Below are 15,930 nucleotides of genomic sequence, written 5' to 3'. Positions count from 1 at the left end.
AATGTTCTCCTAGATAGCTCACTCAATGTTTATCGTGATGACTAGAGAACCAGCCAGTGAACAATCATTGAACTGAATTACAATAAAATATACGTTTTTCAGAGAGAGGAGCACAAAATCAGTTTTCATTTGGCGTGCTAAGTATGCTATATTTGAACAGAATGTTACATATTCATTTCATTCATCATTTAAAGGCAGACAATCAGGAAGTCATTACGTGGCTTGCATTGGGCAGCTATTCGATTAGTGTATAATTGAGCACTCTGTAATTCAGCCAAAGCTGACAGGCTGGGAATGCATAATATCCATTCTAGGTATTTTAAATGTGGGGAAAATTCTGGGGCAAATGGTGTTGATGGTCCATATTGGCCACTAGCATAAAAAAAAAAGAACCAAAAAATAAACATTTGTTTATTTAGATTTCCTTTTTTAAAAAAATGGTACTGTTCATTTAATTTTGCAAACCAGCAATTTATAAATTTTTGCAACTCATGTAGGCAATCATTCTCTCTGGCATCAGGAGGCCTTGACCTGACATTGTGAGTCCTGCTGACATCCTTCTACTGTGCTCCAGACTGGCCACAGATTGTATGATACCAAGGTTCTAACTCAAGGCCCAAACCTGACCTTATCCAGGAGTGCCCACAGTGGGATGCTTGGGATTGGGAGTCAGAGTACAAAGGTAGTAATAACTGCTTTAGTTTTGTTCTGAAAGTCTCCCAATGGCCCTTAAATAAAAAGCCCAGTTCCTAGCCTGTGCTGCTATTGGGAGGTGACAGAAACTTTAAGAGGAAGGACTTAATGGAAGGAAGTTAGGTCACTAGGATTGCACCTTGGACCTCCCTCATCTTCTGCTCTTTGCTCCCTAACTTCCATGAGATAGGCAGCTTCGTTCTACCATACACACCCTACCATCATTGCTGCCTGACGACAGGCTCCAAGGCAATGGGACTGACCAAATGTAGATTAAAAAATAAGACAAAATAAACCTCTCCTTTTTAACTTGATTACCTCAGATGTTTTGTTAAAGTAATAGCAAAAGCCTCATAAGAAGACAAGCTACAGATACTGTTAACTGTGGCTGTGCTTGCTGGGGACAGTACATCTCACTATTGGTTCCAGGGTGTGTATGGTCAGTACATCTAAGTAAGCATCACCGATATGTAGCAGGCACAGCTTTCCACTGGATTACTCCATGTTCCCTGCATGTCAAGCTCCTCTTCTTTATTAAGTCAAAATCTAAGGTGAAGTTTTTCACAGAGGCAAATCTACTAGGTTCAGAAATAAAATATATTTGGCTGGAGAACTTAAAGACATTAGTATTTATTATTTTAATTTTGTTATATTAGTAACAAATATAGTGGATTTAGGACATAGGGATAGTGTGTTATCATTGGCAGATGTATTATAGGGTTGCTGTTAAAAAAAGAAAAGTGCCATAAACTGAGTGGCTTTACACAATAGAAATCTATTCTCTCTTACTTCTGGAACCAAAAAGTCTCAAACAAAGCTACTGTAGACAAGGCTGGCTCTTTCTGAGACTCCAAGAAAGAATCTAGTCCATTCTTCTCCTCTAGGTTCTAATAATAGCCAGTAGTCCTTCAAATTTCATGATTTGTAGATGTTTTACTCCATTTCTGCATCCATCATTAAATGGCCTTCTTCCTGCATCTTTGTGTCTTCACATGGCTAGCTTTTATTTAAGGTTGACACTCAATATTGGATTACCAATCCAACCAACTGCAGTATGACGTCATCTTAAATAATTACATCTGTAACCATCCCAATATCCAAATAAGGTCACATTTCCAGGTACTACTGGTTTGGATTCCAACATATCTTTCTGGGAGATGCCTTTTGATCCATCAAACATCAGTTCTTAAAATTTTTAACACATGACAGTAATATGAAAATGACTTTTAGTTGGTTGTATTATTGTTATAAAGTCTCCATAGAAAAGACACCTCTTTATTGACTATATCTGAGGAAAATCATGGCCACGACCTACTTCTGACATCCACTGCTTTGACTTGGTCAAAAGACATATCAGTCACTGACAGTGTACAAGGAACAATGGCGTTTTAGTTACTTATTTGTGGCTGTGGTAAAATATCTGACACAAATAACTTATTTTGGCTCATGATTTCAGAGGTTTCAGTCCATCATGGCAGGCAGGTGAGGTTGAGCTAACTGGCTCACAAATCGTGGCAGTCACAGAGAAAAAATGCTTATGCTCAGAGCCTTTCTCCTTTATTCCCTTTTTATTGCATTTGGGCCCCCATCTTATGGGATGGTGCCACCATCCCATTCAAGGTGGGTCTTCCCCCTTTAGTTAATCAACACTGGAACCCAAAGTTGTGCTTTACTAATCTCTTCTATAATGGTGAGCTTTTACTCATCTCAAGGTGGTCAAATTGACAATCAAGAGGATAAATAATCCAAATTCTTTTGATCATGACAATACAGTCAAGCATGGACTCAAGTGATAAAGGTCACTACTAAAAGATGAAGTCTTCTTCTTCTTCTTCTTCTTTGCCTTCTGTTAAATGATTCCCTCTCTATGTTAAAAGGATAGTAAAGACCACACATCCACATTCAATTAAATATAGGTAGTAAACTGCTGTGGCGAGACAGCCACTCTGACCCGCATTTCATAGCAGAGAGTGAGTAAAGTTTGGAAGGAGTTTGAGTTGTCAACAAAGCATGACATCACATAGGGGGAAAATGCAAATCTTGAACTTACAAGCTCAAGAACCACTTGACCACTATTCCTGTATCTTCTTTCTTGGCTGGTTCAGTCTCTGTAGTGTTGAATCCTACTCCATACAGTTTTTGTAGCATATAAAGTAGTATAAGAATCCAGGTATGGTGGTACACACATGTAATCCTAGGATTAAGGAGGCTGAGACAGGAGGATCACAAGTTCGAGGCTAGCCTGGGCTACATAGTGAGATGGAGGTCAGTCTGTGCTATAAACCACATGGAAAGAAAATCTATAAGAGATTCCAAAGTGAGGTGCTAAATATAAATATTTTCCAAAATACGTTTTTCGTGAATCTTAGAGATAAATCCTTATTAGTTCAAATGATCTGAAAAAGTATTTCTGACTAAAGTTTTTGGAGAGGGGTTGGTCTTTGATGAGTCCTACTTTTGTCAATGAGAAAGAAGGGTGAAGTGACTCACTTCAAGCTTATTGGAGAGATGCCTCAATGAGACCATTTTAGTATTCTTGATACATGGTTCTTATGCTTAGAGACCATGGGGATGAGGGTCAGATTTGTGCTTGAAAGTCTAAAAGTTGATAAATGGAATGACTACTCTGAATGATGGGTTGAAGTGAAATGGCACAGAGCAGACTGCCCTTTGTCTGTCCGAATGAAGCATGTGTGACTTGTCCTACAGATTAGAGGTGATCCCTGCATGCAAAAAACATTGTGGGTGTTCAAAGAATTGTCCAGGGTGCATTAAGAAGGGTGAGGGTTGCTCAATTAATGAAAGCTGCAGTAATCATACATTCCCAGGGGTTGGAGAAGAAGATATAAAAGACAGAATTGATTTTCAGCACCCAGAACATAATTCTAGCAGCAAGGGATCTGTGTGTTAGAGAGATAAGTGGTGGTAAGAAGAGCACACAAAATCACCTCACTAGAGAAAAAGGCATTTTAAAATTTCTGCCCTCTCACAAGTGTCTCAGTAAAAGAATTTTCTTGTCTTTATCATTCCTTCTTCCAGATCTCCACCTTCTCCAACCATCCGTTATGGAGGGCTTTTCTATTCTATGTTGCTGAGATATGTCCTGCGGATACAGTTTCTTCAATGAACTGATGGCATTCATCTATCTTAGTCTATTTACCTTTCTTATTTGCTGTCATGGTAGAGCATTGTTCTGTGAAGAGACTGTGGACTAGAAGTGGGTGAAGCTCATTATCACAGAAACTTCTGCAAGTTGGCATTCTGTGCTACTAATGGAGGAGGCTAGGAAAGGTTGACTGGGGCTGGTGGAGTGGCTCAAGTGGTAGAGCGCTTGCCTAGCAAGCATGAGGTCCTGAGTTCAAACCCTAGTACCACCAAAAAATTAAAAAAGTTGTAGAAATTGAGAGGGTTGACTCAATGAGAGAGTTTGGGTTCACTTCACTCTCTTGTCTTGCTATTTAATATCAATAACAATTAATTTGTGAATGAGGGTGCTTCTAAAACATATGACCAGAATTGGAGTAAACTTTTCTGAGTGTCCGGCTTGGACAACAGAATAAAATGACATCTGTTTAGATCCCTCTTCTGTATGTGCTGTACTCACAGTCCTCCCTGTTTAGTACTTCTTCATCTAGGACAGTTACCTTACGTTTTTGTTAACAAAATTTTATGATGCATACTACCTTAGAAAAAGTGTTTTAGCAATTTCAAATTTTGCTTAGAGGATTTTTTTGTGGTACTGGGGTGTTGAACTCAAGGTCTTGTAGTAGCTAGGCAGGTGCTCTTCCACTTGAGCCACATCTCCATCCTTTTAGAGTTATCTGTTTTGGGGATAGGGTCTCATTTATGCCTGGGATTTGCAACCTCCTGTGATCCTCCTATTCGCAATTCCCACATACATTGGATGACAGGCATACACCACCACACCTGGCTTATTGGTTGAGATAGAGTTCCGCAAACTTTTTCCCTGGGCTGGCCTTGAACCAAGATCCTTCCCATCTCTGTCTTCCAAGTGGCTGGAATTATGGGTGTGAGCCACCAGTGCCTGGCCAACATTTTGCTCAGAGTTTCAAAATCTATTTTATGATTAAGACACACAAAGTAAAAATTAATACATTGTTGTTCAGCTCTTTTACTTGTTATGTGTTATTTATTTAACTTTGTATGCTTATGAATATATTTTGGTACTACGATGTGGATACCCTCAGTTTATGTGCCCCAATAAATGCCAAGAATGTTCTTTGCCTAGTTGGTGATGTAAGAAATAAATGTGACAAAGACCATGAATATTTGTTTTGGAAAGTTGATGTTATAGACCAAATCATCCATCCAAAAATGATATAATGAAGCTCTGTTCCCTAGTACTTCAGAATGTGACTTTATCTAGAGATAGGGTCTTTCCAAAGGTAGTAAAAAATTAGGTCATGTTGGATTAATCCAACATGGCTGATATCCTAACTAAAATGGAATTGTGAACAAGAATATGGAAGTTTGGATATTCTTGCAAAGAAGCCTTCCATGTGAAGGCACATAGGGAGAAAGTTGATGATTGGAGTGATGTGATTACAAGAGAAGGATTGGCAACAAAGACCAGAAGCTAGAAGCAGCAAGGAAAGGCTGTTCTCTAGAACCAACAAAGAAAGCATGTCCCCGCCATCACCTGTTTTTCAGACTTTTAGCCTCCAAATCTCTGTGAAGAACAAATGACTATTGGTTAAGCTATTCCACTTTTGGTACTGTGTCACTGCAGTTCTAATAAACTAATTCAGTAGGTTGTTAAGGAGATAGAAGAGCTTGAATTGAAGATAGAGTTCAGAAAAAAACATAATTTTAGAAAAAGAATCTATCTTATATAAATTTGGAGGAAGATTACTTTTTAGAGTAGAGTAAGGGGAAGAACACCATGTGTTCTAAAAAATATCCTAAGATTCTCATGTGCACCGCATGAGTTTTTCCTCTGCACAATATTATCTTGTGTCATAACTAAAATGGGGTTTGGTGGAGGAATAGGGTTCAATGGTGATCACACATTAGCTTCTCATAAAGCTGTTATGAAATATCAGTTAGCTTTTATATTTTAGTACCTCTACTAGTACATGTTTCTCTTCCTAAACTAAGTATGGACTTTTTAGGGTTAAAGACCATGTTCTGTAATTCATAAAATTCCCTAGAAAATAGGTAATTTCCTAGCACATAGCAGGCACCTAATGAATTCAGGGTAAAGTGAGAATGTCAGATTGGTACAAGATGACATCTTAGGGCCACATGCACTTATATCCTCTAGACACAGCTGTATACTATCTATTGTAATAGGCCACCTTGGTGCTATAGTTTTTTTTGTTTTAATGGACTGCATTTTAATCAGCTTTGATTAAAAGTCCAAAGAGCTACAGGAAAACAGGGTCTATTTCTTTTTTTTTTTTAGTCAATATTCAGGGGATTTATATTCACTGGTCTAAATGTTTCACATATCACCAAAAGAATTGGGCCCCAAGCAATTTATCCATTGACAGCCATAATTAATGTCTCAGGAGATTGTAATTTGAAGATTTGTAGTGATTGGCTGCAATAGGAGAAAGAATTCTACAAATCCAACTAGAGTATGTGTAATGAATTCATTGCTTCAGTTACCATAAAAATGACATGCCAAAAGGTTTACTTCTCCCACGAGACAGAACTCACTGGTAATGGCTGTGGGAAGCAAAAATGTTGGGACAAATGATCCCACAATAGCTACACAGGCAATAGTACAGGCTATTCTAGCACGTCAGGGCAGTTAGGCAAAGTCCATCCAACTTGGAAAGATTCCTTGTCAATCTAGATGTGTTTACTGTCTCTTGCTTCACACTTGCCCTTTGGTACAATCTTTTCTATCCCTGGGGCTAGAAACCTGAAAACTCTATTTTCAGGATCCCTTACCAACTGATTTCCTGTGAAGATATGCCAAGGGGAGGCACCAGTTGTAGATTCAAGAGTCAAAGCAAAAAGAACATTTTCCCCTTCCTTACTTTAGCACCTCTGGGAGCAACAACAGAAGAAATGAGCTGAGGGGTTTGAGCATGGACATCAGCACAGGTGAAAATTCAGCAACACTGTGGAGAGTGGGCTCCTGACCACTGAGGATGCGGCTCCAGAAGCAGAATCAGCACTTCCACAGCAACTGCAGGCTCTTGGGCTCCCGCCAGATGTGGAGCAGCCCCTCAAAATTTAAGTGATAACCATCGCCCCCTTTCCTTCTTTAGCCCTTCTTTCTTCTCTGGGTTGCTCTGCCAGCTCCTCAACAGCACTAGTTTCTTGTGTTAAAATTGTTCTCTTCTTGAAATATTTAGAAAGGTTTTGGTTTTCCACATTGGGCATTAAGTCTTATTATAATGCAGCATTACAGTAGGCCAATTTTGTACCAAGAGTGTCTTCAGCAATAAATAAGTATGAAATTAGTTTGTAATCTCATTGGGTCAAATGTAGTCTTGTTCCAGTTAGCAATAGAAAATGAGAAACTGATATCTATCATGCAATGACAAACGGTAACTAAAGTTATTCTTCTGAGGTGATGTGCCTATTAATGACTATGTTTGAGGGTGTCGGTAACAACTTCGTGGAGGACCTGATTACAAGGATTGAGGGGTAGGTAAGTAGTTTTTCTGACTATAATCAAGAGCTCATAGAACCTGGCATGGTGATTCATGTCTATAATCCCAGCACTCTGGAGGCAGAGGCAGGAGAATCTTGAGTTTCAGGGCAGTCCAGGCCAGCCTTGGCCATATAGCAAGATCCTATCCTCCAAAACAACAATAAAAAATAAAGAGGTAATGGAAAGAAAATGGCAATCTCTTGCTTTAAGTGTCAGGTCAAAATGTGAGCAGAGATTCTGTGAGGGCACCACAGTAGTTTCTTATGAGGTTATAGAGCTATGTCACTGAAAACCTGTCCCAGGCTTGGTCCCGTGAGGTGCACCATTAAACACAGTTCACAGGGTTAGTATGGCTCTTCTGTCAAACTCAAGGCACTCACTGGTTAACAAGGACATGAAATATGATAATCAGAACGAGGGTCTCTGAATGGACTCAGATGAATCTGAAATGTATAAAATTTCAAATCCCTGTACACCTCTTTCCTTGGTCCTCAGGGAAGAAAAAACAGCCTCCCCTTGCTCTAAGAACTTACAAGGAGCTCCACTGAAACCCATAATTTGCAAGAAAGTCCCAGTTATTTTCATGACTTTCCCTCATCCCAACTCATTGCTTTAACATCCAAGAGTAGAGTTGGATCCCTGCATGGCCTAGATTATGAACAAATTTGACCCAGAATATGACAGTTTATATAGTGAAGGAACTGTAAGAAATTAGATAATTTATATTGATGGGATGCTGGGAAGTATATATAGGAAAATAAGAGTACTTAGAGATGTTGGAATTAGTTATATAACTGTTAGGCATGGAACATAACAATGGATTCAATGTGTTAGACTGATCAGCTGGAATACCTCTGTTTCCTGGTTGGAAGCTGGAAACACTGACTCATCAATAGTTTTGCATACTTAATGAGTTAAAATCTTCCCTGGAATAATTTTAAGCAGGAATGCAAGGATGAAGGAGACAGGACTGCTACTGTGTTTATATGCCATGCACTTGCTTCCATGTCCCCAGGTTGATGCAGACTACTCACTCACCATGGCATTAAGAAAGCCTGCACAACAATGGGAAATTAGGATCCTTGATATTTCAAGCTGTGTGGTGGCTGATCTCTGATGGAGATGATTCTGGGAAATGACATCACTGAGTTGACTGGGAAAAATAAAGTAGAAGGGGTCAAATGGCAGGGAGGGTGACTATAGACCATAAAATGTCTAAAACTAAAGGCAGTGGAATTTGTGATCAGATTCCTTCTAGATGACAGATTTGAAAGAACAGTGATTATAGAAAGGGGTCAGCCCCAGGGTCAAGGGTAGACTACACATGCAGATATCTGGTCACTCACAGGGATGTCTGCACATCTAAATGTCTTTCTTATGTAATACCCTCTCACTCATTAGATTTCAGCTGCTTAAGAAGCTATGTCTAAGAAATGCATTAGGCAACATAATTAATTTTTTAGCTGATATTACATTTAACTCTGAGTACGTTCATTTATAAAGAAAGCAGAAAAATAATTAAAAAAATAAAAGTATGCTACTAACATTTTTGTATTAAAGAAATTGAATATTTTTTTTATTTACAATACAGGCAAAATTTTGACCTAACAAAGTAACTAGACAGTCTTGGAATCCTAGTTTAAAGAATAAAATTGAAGAATTAATTTAGATACATGTTTTAAGTTGAAATCTTTATCATGTGGTTTGAGGAATATATAATAGAACTTAAAATTAATCATATTTACTTATAAGTGTATTTATAAATATATAAGCATTACTTAACTTCTTATTATGGTTCATTCAACAATTGAAATAATTAAAAAGAGATGAGACATATTAAATTTACACATGCAATTTGAAAGTTTGAAGTTGTTTAATTAACTAAATTTGTAAGTGGGATCAAACAGCAATCAAAGGCTTCCTTAAAGGTAATCAGTAAAATTTGTTACACTTATAAATAGAATAATAATTTCATATGCTGCATTGAAAAGCTTAAGGAAGAACTAGATTTATAAATTTGTTATTAGAGCATTGACTATTATTCCAAATGAAGCAAACCTCTGAAAAATTATTTCTGTACTCTAAAGCCACAGAGTAGATACAAAAAACCACATTGGGGGAATAAATATCAGGAGTAGTATTTTCTACACACAAAGTACTTAAGCACATGGCAAATACCCCTTCCCACAGACACTGAAGAAAATCTTGACTGTGTATAAATTACCTTAAAATGAGAGATGGCAAATTAGTATGCAGCCTGGAATTTCCAAGGTTAATTTTGACCATTAACCATTTTTTTTCTTGCTTTATGTAAAACACTTTATGCAAATGTAACTCTACTTGGAGAATTCAGACATTCACTTATAAAATTTCAGCCTTGAAAAGAGCCTCAAACCTTATCAATTCCAGCCCCTTCATTTTGCGACAAGGGAATGGAACCTCAGAGATGTAAAATACCTACAGGCACAGGCATAGATCATAACAGAACTGAGATGGGGAGCCAAGTCTCCTGGGTACCCATGCCAGTTATCCCTAATTCATACTGCCTCACCGATCAAATCTTCCAGCACTTGACCCCTGAGCCAGGTCATCACTTTAACCTCCAATTTAGAAAGGGGAATCAGGAAATTAATGCCATGTTATCCAGTGATATCATCATTATGAGAACTGCCCTGGCTGAGATCCTAAAGCTTTGTGTTTTCACAAGGCCCTGTTGCTTTCATTTTTCAACCTGGCACCTTCTGCTTCCACTAAGTATTCACTTGGAGTTCTTTTAAAAGGAAAGTTTCACACGCTTCCTATGGCCTCTACTCTCTCATAGAGGGAGTGACATTTGAGAATTCTGACAGTAAGACATCTCTGACTTCAATCACAGAGTGCGAAAATGAATATTTTCCACATGCAACTTTGAAGGTTGGTGCTCTTTTAACATTGCCTTTCAGTTTTACTTGAGATTGACTGCAGGGGGATTGGACAGTAGTTCAAGCAGCGCAACAGAGGATGTTTGATAATCAGTGCCCAGTGGAAGAGGAGGGAGGATGAGACGTCTGTTGCACCAAGGCAAGTCAAAGCCCATGGGTCAGGGAGAGATAATTGATCCGAAAAAATTTAGCGCTTTCACAGAAGACTTCTGCAGCAAAATTCTGTGTGATCAAATTCTGCTTTCTTGCTGGTGTTGAAGCTGCCTCCGTGATTTTTCTCAAATTCCTATTGACCAAGGAATTTTGTACAGTATAGGTTGGTAACTACTCACGCAATTCACATAAGTCTGGGTAAGTATACCCTAATATATAAGCTATAAGATTACAAATGGTACATCATTACACATCTTGCTTAAGAAAGCAGGAATGTAGAAGACTGGAGATTAAGATTTAAGAAAAGCAACCAAGAAAATAAAGAAATGATAAATGATTACTTTTCTCTTCTTGACTAATTTTGAAGAAGAAATTCTCTGAGGAATTAGTGTGTCAGAGTTTGCATTTAGAATTTCCTTATGGTAGGATGTAGGAGGGAAAATGTAGTGGAAATATTATGTCCTTGTGTATGAAAATGGAAAAATGAGGCCTGTTGAAGATATTCCAGGAATCCTGGGGGAAGGAGAATGATGAAGGAGGTAAATTCCACTATGATATATTGTAAGGGATTTTGTAAATGTCACAGTGCACAACCAGTACAACAATAATAAGATAAAAATACAAGGGAAAAAGAAAACAACAACAAAAAATTTTAAATACATTAAGAAATGAATGAGTGAAAAAAAGAATGTCTTTATGAAATAGGATGGTCTTCATTTTCAAAGAGTAATTTTGGTGAATATGGACTCTAAGTTGACTGGTTTTCTCACCTTTCCCCCTTTAAAGATATTGTTTCTTTGTCTCCTGGTTTATTGTTACTGTTACTCTTGTGTTTCCTTTTATGAAGTATATCTTGTCCATACCCCTCCAGCATATAGATGTCTAAAATTATTTCTTTATCTTTTCTTCTTCATGACTTGACTAGGATGTGTTTGGGTGTGTTTATCTGGCTTGAGATTCTGTTAAGTTGCTTCTTTATGTTGATATCTTTAATCAATCATGGAAAAAATTTCTTCCCCATAATCTGAAATATTTCTTGGGCCTCACTAACTGTCTACACTTCTAAGATTCTGATTCCATGTGTACTAGACCATTCGATGCTTTTCATATGTGTCTGTTATGAGATGAATTGTATTCCACAAAAATCTGCATGTTGTGCTCCTAATCACTGGTATCTCAGAATATGACCAAATTCAGAAATAAGATCTTTAACAAAATAATTTAGTTAAAATAATGTCTTTATAATGGACTTTATTCCATTATGCCTCAGTTTCCCTATAAGAAGAGGAATTTTGAAGCACAAAAGGAAGACCCTGTAAAAACACTGAGACAAAATATCCACATAAAACCAAAGAGAGAGGCCTCAGAAGAAATCAGCCTTGTAGGTACCTTGATCTCAGACTTCCAGTCTGCAGAACTAGGAGACAATAAATTTCTGTTGCTTCAGTCCCATCCTCTACAGGACTTTGCTATAGCAGTCCTAGCAAACTGATGTAGTATCTCTGCCTGTTTTCAGTTTGGAGAGATTCTGTTCATTGGTCTATAATTTCACTGAATGTTGCTTATTCTGTGCTCAGTCTTCTGGTCATGGCTGTCAGAAGTTTTTCATTTCTTGTTTCTTATTACTAGCATTTTCATTTTGTTCCTCAGTAGTTTGTTCCTCTATGTTGTTCACCTTGTCCACTATATCTGGGCAATTTCTAGATCTGTTTCTATTGACTGTTTCCTCTTTTGACAAAGTATAAGTCATGTTTTGATACTTCTTTTGTCTCAATTTCTTCTCATTGTTTTTGGTTTGAATGCCCTTACTCTGTGTGAACCTGGAGTTCCAAGAAGTTTTCTCTGCACTCTCTTGCCTTGACCAAGTTTCATTCAGTCTCACACTCTGAGAAAACCTTTGCTCCTCATTGGCATCTTATTGATTTGTCAGTGTATGCATGTTAGAATTGACCTGTAACTGTTTGGATTATTGTACTACTCAGATTCTTTGTAGTTTCTGCACTCTGATGAGCTCCTAAAACTCTACAGTTCTGAAGCTCTGCCACATAGTAATCATTGTTAGTAAGAGTTTGAATATACCTTGTAACTTTCTATATTCTAACTCAAAGTGGAGATCTCTTTTTCCTATTAATTGATAAGTAAGAAAATTCACCAGTGCTTGAAGACTGAACCCAATCATGTCTGAAGGGGAATCACTAAGCAAGAGCACAAACATGCAAAAACATGCAGCATGTATGGGAAATGCCAAAGAAACTCAGCTTGATGGAAGTATTTGACATATGCAGGTGAATTGTGAAAAATGAGTAGATGTTGTAGATATCTACTGGTTTTGACAGCACAGTATTCCATCCCTTATTCTGAAAAAATATCCTCTGCTTCTATTTGGGGAACTGTCTCTCACCTAATCCAATTATTTTACTTTTACATAGTTGTTAACACAGGGATAGGCCTGGGAACTCAGCATAAACCACAATACCACACCTCTCAGTTAAAGTCACAATTAGGAGACCCATGCCAGTCTGATTGTTGTTCTCTGGAATTTATGTATGCTAAAGACAAGAACAATGAAGCTCATGCAGAGCAAAAGATCAGAAAAAAGGAAGTGACCAGAAGGCCAACACCAAACTCCTCTTTCCTTGTTTTGAAAGGCTTACTTAAGTATTTATTTCTGTATGTATTTTTTGCTTAAACTATTTTGAGCTGGATTATGTCACTTACAATCTCAAAATCTTACCTGCAATAAAATATTTGCATTTTCAGGTACTGTGTTCTAAGTGTCAAACTGGATCACGAATTAGGTTCCAGAGACTTTTTTTAAACCTATTATTCCTAAAACCAATGTAAAAATAATGACAGTAATGACAGTAAGAGATTTTATAGTACTATAAGATGAACCATTTCATTTAATAATACTGTCAAAAATAAATGCCAATTACCATCATTCTACAGCTGAGGAAACCACAACACAAGGAACATAAACACTACCATCTTGTTTACACAAATGGTGACAGAATAGCAAATCTGCTGATTTGGCAATTCCATTTACTTTATAAAATATATTTACTCGTAGGAAAATTATCTACATTATTCTCTTAATGACTATGAAAATCCAATGCCTTTAAAGACATTATTCAAAGACAATAAAGACATTTAAAATGTATGCACATGTGAATAAATGAATAATTAAAAATGTATTTAAAGACATTAAAATGCACCAGAACTCAGTATATAAATAGGAACTTAGACATTTGTATTTTAATGAAACAAAAAGATATCATTGGATAGAAATGACCCAAAGACAGTTCTCATATTATGCTACCATGATGTCTTCATTCACTTTATATCTTCCTTCACACACGTAAATATCCTTTCCTCTAAACATACTTTCTTTGAGCTAAACACCTTCAGAATGTATGGCCTATCCTAAAGTGAAGTACATTCTACTGTGAAAAAACAAGATAAATGAATTTATATAATAAAAAAGACATTTCACAGATTAAAATTATGTTATCTTCTAATTTACTTGCTTAATATGTGCCTTTTTAAAAATCACAAGTACCATGAAGTTAAGAGCCACCTGCCACCCTCATTACCACTGTCTCCCAGTTTCTACTGGAATACCAATTTATATAGTTGACATTCAATAAATAATTGGGAGATGAATGTATAAACGAGGGATATTACTCAATTCACTCAATTTCCAAACAGAGCTAGAATGATTAAGGAATGCTTTTTTGCAACAGACAGCAGTTCACTTGGGCTGAACGACTAGTCTGGATTTGAATGAGATTGGGTTTGAAGCAGGCGAGCCGCATAAACAGAGCACACACAGATGGCAAAATATGCAGCATGTATGAAGAATGTCAAATAGCTCTGCTTCATTGAAGTACTTGATATATGAAGGTGAGTTGTGGAAAATGAGGTTGGAAAGGAGGTTGGGGACCACAGGGCCTTTTATTTCAATCTAAGAAGTTTTACTTTTATTTTGTAGACAATAGGGAGTCACTGAAGGATGGTGCCCTGGAGGATGAACAGAGCTAGCGTACAGGGTGATTAATCTGGAGATGTCTACAGACTGGATTAGAATGGGGAGATTGGAGGTAAGAAGACAAGTTCGCTGCAAACTGCAGGCGAATAACAATGAAACCTGAAAACAGGTACAGGAAGTAGGAATATGATTTCTATAGCCACAACAACCATTTGCTACAATAGGACTATATATGAACACCAGTGCATTATTTAATTTGGAGGAAAGCAGCTCTGTTGATTATATGATGCTATCTCTACTTTGTATGTGAGAAACATAATACAGAAGGGTTATACCTAGCAATTGTTTGAGCCAGAATTTGAACCCAAAGTCTTAACCCAAGACCATGGCAATTCTTAGATATGCACAGTCCTGAATAAATTTCCAGATATGGAGTAAATGGTCAGGGGGTGTCTTCCTCTTTTTTGCCTGTAGGATTTCAAATATATAAAAAAATAGAAGTAGAAGTTTATAGTTATATTTGTATTTAGGATACTTGGATCTGTGATTCTTCTTGGGTATCCAGATGGAGAATTCTACCAGGTAAGTGAAAGTATGCAACAAAAATTTAAAAGACTGTATGAAAGTACAGACTTAGAAAAGAAATATTTGAAATCTTACTATTGCCAAGACAAAGAGTATAAGACAACCAGAACAGAGATTCAAGGACCAACCCTTTCAGAATGCACACATAAATAGAAGTTGAAAAAGGAGGTACAGAATAAGATGAAAGAGTAGTCAAAAAGACAGGTGGTGTTACTGGTTCAATTGCCTGGGATAAAGCTAGGTTAAATAACTGATTTTCAGTACCTTAGAGCATCATCTTATTTAGAAAAAGAGTCTTTATAGATCCAACTAGGTTAGGGTAAGGTGACTAGATTAAGTCCTACTCCTATATGACTGATGTTCTCATAAGAACAAGGAAATTAGACTCAGATACACATGAGAGAGAATTTAAAGCCACAGAGGGAGAAGACAGTCATGTGTCCCAGCAGCAGGTATGTACAAGTCAAAGAACTCTAAGGACTGTAAGCGAGTAACAGAAGCTAGAAGAGGAAAGAATTATTTGCCATTGAGCCATCAGAGAGAGCACAATGCTGTCAACATCTTGATGTGGTACCTAGAGCTTCCGGAACTGTGAAATAATACATATTCATTCATATGTATAAATCACCCAGATCTTGGTACTTTATTATAGCAGTGCCAAGAAATGAATACAGAAGACAAAACAAGAGATTCTACTAAAAGACACATATGTCTATTTCCATCCCCCCCAAAATACCCTCATCCCACACACATGTAAAACCAGACTGTTTCAAAAGGATGTGATTAGTCAATGGTACTAAATGCCATAGTGACATCTTTGAGTAAGAAGAACAAACAAATTCTATTTTGTTTGATGATTAGATGCTGATGAGTGACCACTAAGGATCAGTTTCAGTGCAGAGGTGTGGAAAGAAGCATGTTTCAAGTTCAAATACCTGTAGATACCAGGTAGTGAGATG

General features: G+C 37.3%; 2 long non-coding RNA genes across 6 annotated transcripts in view; one reads left to right on the top strand and one right to left on the bottom strand.

Moving 5' to 3' along the window:
- The window catches only part of LOC141418235 (uncharacterized), a 1,454,649-nt gene that overhangs the window by 110,694 nt on the left and 1,328,025 nt on the right, over window positions 1-15,930 (bottom strand). The gene's annotated exons all lie outside the window — the stretch shown is intronic.
- LOC141418005 (uncharacterized) overlaps window positions 6,619-15,930 on the top strand; it is a 49,310-nt gene continuing 39,998 nt past the window's right edge. For 3 of the 5 annotated variants that reach the window (XR_012442629.1, XR_012442630.1, XR_012442628.1), the window contains exons 1-3: window positions 6,619-14,301; window positions 14,390-14,498; window positions 14,917-14,968. This is a non-coding gene — a long non-coding RNA (uncharacterized lncRNA). The remainder of the gene's footprint in view (window positions 14,302-14,389; window positions 14,499-14,916; window positions 14,969-15,930) is intronic. The other 2 variants (XR_012442631.1, XR_012442632.1) reach the window with 2 other exon arrangements.

Source organism: Castor canadensis, chromosome 16 (genome assembly GCF_047511655.1).
Source record: "Castor canadensis chromosome 16, mCasCan1.hap1v2, whole genome shotgun sequence".
Classification (NCBI taxonomy): domain Eukaryota; kingdom Metazoa; phylum Chordata; class Mammalia; order Rodentia; family Castoridae; genus Castor; species Castor canadensis.
This window is presented reverse-complemented; position numbering and strand designations above follow the sequence as displayed.